This window comes from Ursus maritimus, unplaced genomic scaffold (assembly GCF_017311325.1).
Source record: "Ursus maritimus isolate PB19 unplaced genomic scaffold, ASM1731132v1 scaffold_5, whole genome shotgun sequence".
In the NCBI taxonomy this organism is placed as follows: Eukaryota; Metazoa; Chordata; class Mammalia; order Carnivora; family Ursidae; genus Ursus; species Ursus maritimus.
In genome coordinates this window covers 82,804,046-82,809,455 of record NW_024426663.1, presented here as the reverse complement: position 1 = coordinate 82,809,455, position 5,410 = coordinate 82,804,046, and the positions used below count along the sequence as shown (strand labels likewise).

Genomic DNA, 5,410 nt, shown 5'->3' with positions numbered 1-5,410 from the left:
CATGACCTGAGCTGAGAGCAGATGCTAAACTGACTAAGCCACCCAGGTGCCCTGCAAAATAATATTTTTATAAAAAGAGAATACTGGTTCAACTTATTGTATTGAAGACATTCACAAAAGAGGAAAATAATTCATGTGGGCAAGTCATCTTAATGTTTATTTTATTTTCAATTTCAAATTATAAATTGTACATTCAATAACAACCTTTATTTTTATTTTGTCTTTTGTAAAGTGTATCAATCAATAGACACAGATTCCATTATTTAAATGAACAGTGATATATCCACCTAAGTTTATTGAATAAATCCTTATTGAATTTAATAGCAATCATTTTGTTTTCTTTTAAAAGGCAGTTAGTGCTGTTACATGGAATTTGCAAATATTATCTGCTTTGACATTTTGATTTAAGTCATGAAGATAGGAAATCAAAGTATTGAAACATATTTTATACTTTTTGGTCTTTTCCAATATGGTCAAATGGACGCATTCCTCTTTGTTGCCATTGTAATCCTCTTTTCAGTGGCTCTGATGGGAAATATCATACTGATCCTTCTCATTCGACTGGACACCAGACTGCACACTCCAATGTACTTTCTACTCAGTCAGCTCTCCTTTATTGACATGATATACATCTCCACCACAGTGCCCAAGATGATGACTAACTTCTTGTCAGACAATAAGACCATTACATTTTTAGGTTGTGAGATTCAAACTTTTGTGTTCCTGGCCATTGGTGGAACTGAAGCCCTTCTTCTTGGTTTCATGTCTTATGATCGATATGTGGCCATCTGTCATCCTTTACACTATCCTGTACTCATGAGCAAGAAGATCGGTTGGTTCATGGTCACATGTACATGGTTGAGTAGTTCTATCAATGCTTTAGTACATACATTGTATGTATTTCAACTTCCATTCTGTAGGTCTCGGATCATTAACCACTTTTTCTGTGAAATTCCATCCCTTTTGCCATTGGTGTGTCAGGACACTTCCCAGTATGAGTACACAGTCCTTCTGAGTGGGCTTATTATCCTCCTGCTACCATTCATGGCCATTCTAGCATCCTATGCCCGTGTGCTTACTGTCGTGTTCCAGATGAGCTCAGGTAAAGGACAGACGAAAGCTGTCTCCACTTGCTCCTCTCACCTGATTGTGGCAAGCCTATTTTATATGACTACTCTATACACCTACACAAGGCCACACTCCTTGCATTCTCCAGAACAGGATAAGGCAGTGGCTGTGTTTTACACCATCATCACACCTCTTCTGAACCCATTTATTTATAGCCTGAGGAATAAAGAGGTGATCAGGGCCATAAGGAGAATGCTGGGGGGGTATATGTTTGTACAGAAAATATGACTTTTGGAACCCTTTATTGATTAAGATTGAACAACATAAAAATTGTGCTAGAATACTGCCTAGAATGATATAACATTCAATGTAACATTCAATAAATGTTTATTACATAAATCGATAAATGCCTTGATTCCCTTTTAGTTTCAGAAATAACTAAAATACCATTATTGGAACTAGATGAATTTTTTATATAGACCTAGAGAACGTGATTGTCAAACTTGTTTAACTTTTAAAACCATATAATTCAATCCTGCTACCCCAATGTTTCCATATCAAAAATGTTTTGAATTGTCCTTGTAACACCTGAAATGCAATTCATAGAGCATATAATCTATCCAAACATATGACATCAAGAGATTCTGTAAATGAGGGGCGCCTGGGTGGCACAGCGGTTAAGTGTCTGCCTTCGGCTCAGGGCGTGATCCTGGCATTGTGGGATCAAGCCCCACATCAGGCTTCTCGCTGTGAGCCTGCTTCTTCCTCTCCCGCTCCCCCTGCTTGTGTGTTCCCTCTCTCACTGGCTGTCTCTGTCTCTGTCAAATAAATAAATAAAATCTTTAAAAAAAAAGAGAGATTCTGTAAATGAGCACACAGTAACATAGAGCAAAGTATTTAGTCCATTCATTTATTTTTTCACTTCACAAATATTTTAGTACTTTAACTGTGTGTGTTGCACTGTCACAGGAACTAGTGATATAAGAGTTTTCAAAAATATAAATTGACTGAGATCCCTGATCTCATGAGGTTTACATTTCAATGTAGGAAGACTACATATAGTGTATCAGAGTAATATTTGTCATAAAAGTGAGGCAAGACATTACAATAGGGGATTTCCAATTTTATATAATATTTCCTAAAAAGGCAAACTAAGGATGTGGTATTTGGTTAAAGATTTAAAGGCAGTTAGAAAGGATGTTGAATGGATATGTGGTAGAGGAAGAAGAGAACGAGAAAGTTCTGATCAAGGAACATGCCTGGAAGAGTCAAAGAAGATCAAGGAGGAAGTTAACATATTGCGGGAAAGGAGTAGATATAATGGAGTCAGAACTTGAGAAGTAAAGTAAAGCACTGTAAGATTTTGGCATTTGATCTAAGACAATAGGCAACTATTTCAGGGTTTGCAGAGAGAATTGAAATGGGCCTTTGGGAAGCCATTGCAGCTGTCTAGTTCTGAGAAGGAAATGTCTTGTGCCAGGATGGTAATGATAGACAAGTATGAAGTGACCAGATTCAGTAGGTTGATGTAAGGAAAACATCTGGACAAATGGAATATGAAGTGTGAGGGGATTAAATAAGTTCAGAATTAGGCTCAGATCTGAGCATCTGCAGAATGGAATTACTGAAAATACAGCTGTGGAAAACCACAGCAAAAATATTTCCATTTTTGAGTCCCCTCTTCTCCTTTGATGTTGGCTCCTTTGTCCCAACTATGGTACTCATTGTTACTCATTGTGTTTGAGTAAAAGTATTCATTGACTGAACAAAGAATAACTTATTTTTTGTGTGTCCAGCTACATTTATTAAACATGTTCATAATATTGAACCATAGTTTTACATGCCCTGATAAGACAATCCTTTTATTGTATTGTGGCATTCTACCATATGAATATATCACAATAATTTTCATGTGTTGATGGATACTTTTGCTGTTGTGGATAAAACATCCATAAAACTTCCTGTACAACAATTTTTGGTGGGCATATAAAGTCAGTTTTTTGATCATATTGCTAAGAGTGAAATTGCTTGGTCATAGATTAAGTGTTTGTTTGATAGAAACAGTCAAATTGTTTTCCAAAGTGGTCTTGATAACTTGCACCTAAAGCTTCAATATGTGATGACTTCTTGGTTCCTAAATGTCCATGATAAATTAATGTATTTGTGTGCTAAAACATCTGGTGCTAAATTTAAAGTTAATATAATTTGGTGGCTAATAAAATGAACACTGGTTTTCTGTCTAAGTGAGCAGTGATAGTGGCAAGAAAAATGTATTTTCTGTGAAACATTTTAGAGATTCTTTGATAATATCTTTATATCCATTGTCAATAGTCTGAATAGTAACAGTTTGCAATGGCGTGTAGAAGTATTTAGTCTTACTTCATGATACAGTGCATTCATTTGTCCATGAATGTCTCATTATAGTTAGCTTAATTGTTTATAATGTGCACTACCAAGCCAACCTCTCATCCTGAGAACTAAAACAATAAAAGAGTTTGGTCTCTTTAATATTACTCCATATATTACCTCCCTACCACCCCAATTATTTTAAATACCGAGCTCGTTATTTTGTTATGTTTATAATATCTCCAAATCTATATGTAAATTTACAGAATGTTAACTTTTATTGTTTGGAGCTTTATAAAAAAATCATGCTGTGGGTCATTTTTCTGATCTCATTTTTGTCACTCAGTGGTGTTTTTTGTTTGTTTTCATTAATATAGTTGAATCTAACTCTGGACCACTTTAAACTACATACGTGTCCATTGTTTTGGTGAATATATGCTTGAGTTATTTCCAGTTTTCTGTTATTTACAAATATTGAAGTTTAAACATTGTGTTTAAATCTATCTCTATGTTTTTCAGAAAATAAGTTTTTATTAAATTTATAACTATGAGTGGAATCTCTGGTACATAGGATAAGAAAATGTTCATTATTATGGAATAATGTGAAGTGGTTTCCAAAATGGTTTCATACACAGAATATATGATATCTTAGTGATCAAAATATTTTTTTAAATTTCAATTGAATTTTCCTAAAATAATATTTAATTTTTAAATTGTCTTTCTTATGAGTGTAAATCATTTTTATTTTATATAAAACACATTGACATAAGTTTGCAAAACTAAATTGCAGTTATTATCAAGAAAAAATAAATCCCCATGAATCCCCACTATAATGAATGGATAATACATTTTAAAAACTTATGTTTTAAATAATTTCCACATTGATTGTGTCCAGATTTATATCTATAAACCATATTATTCTTTGAAGCAAATAACATTTTTAAGCTTGTAAATATTTTCCAACTTTTCTGAGACATTATTTAAATATGACATTATTTAAATTTAAGGTATGTAATGTGTTGACTTTACACACATACATTGCAATATGATTTCCATAACAGCATTAGCTAACATTTCCATCGTGTCACATAACTACCATTTTTTAAGTTTTTAAATTAATTTTTTTATATTTAAATTTTCTTTATTTGCATACAGTTGACACACAATATTATATTCGTTTCAGGTGTTCAATTTAGTAATTCAACTTCTTTTATTTTTTTAAGATTTTATTTATTTGACAGAGAGAACACAAGCAAGGGGAGCTGCAGGCAGAGAGAGAGAGAGAGAGAGAGAGAGAAGCAGGCTCCCTGCTGAGCAAGGAGCCCAATATGGGGCTCGATCTCAGGACTCTGGTATCATGACCTGAGTGAAAGGCAGATATTTAACCAACTGAACCACACAGGCACCCCAGTATTTCAACTTCTCTATGTATTATGCTGCTATGCTCACCAGAAATGTAGCTACCATCTATCATCATATGGCACAATTACAGTATCATTGATTATAATCTTTGTGTGTACCTTTAGTCCCAAGACTTACTCATACCATAACCAAAAGACTGCATCTCTTACTCCCCTTCACCAATTATCACACAGCCATAAAAAAAAGGAAGAAATCTTGCCATTTGCAATAACATGAATGAACCTAGAGGGTTTTATGCTAACTGAAATAAGCCAGACTGAGAAAGACAAATACCGTATGATTTCAGTCATATGTGGGATCTAAAAAAACAAAACAAAATACAACAACAAAACCTACAGTTGAATGAGCAAACGAAGAAAATCAGGCCTATAAATACAATTTCTTTGTTGAGGTGAGAAAACCTAAGATGCACACTCTTAGCAACTTCAACTATATAATACACTATTATTTTAATAATTTTATTATTTGTTGGTTGGTTTTTAAGTTTTACTTAAATTATAGTTAGCATATAGTGTAATATTGGTTTCAGGAGTAGAATTTAGTGATTTATCACTTACATGTAATACCCAGTGCT

The 5,410-nt window shown here is 33.7% G+C and overlaps 1 pseudogene; it reads left to right on the top strand.

Moving 5' to 3' along the window:
• The first annotated feature begins 366 nt into the window (after window positions 1-366).
• LOC103680344 lies at window positions 367-1,356 on the top strand (annotated as a pseudogene).
• The last annotated feature ends 4,054 nt before the right edge of the window (window positions 1,357-5,410 follow it).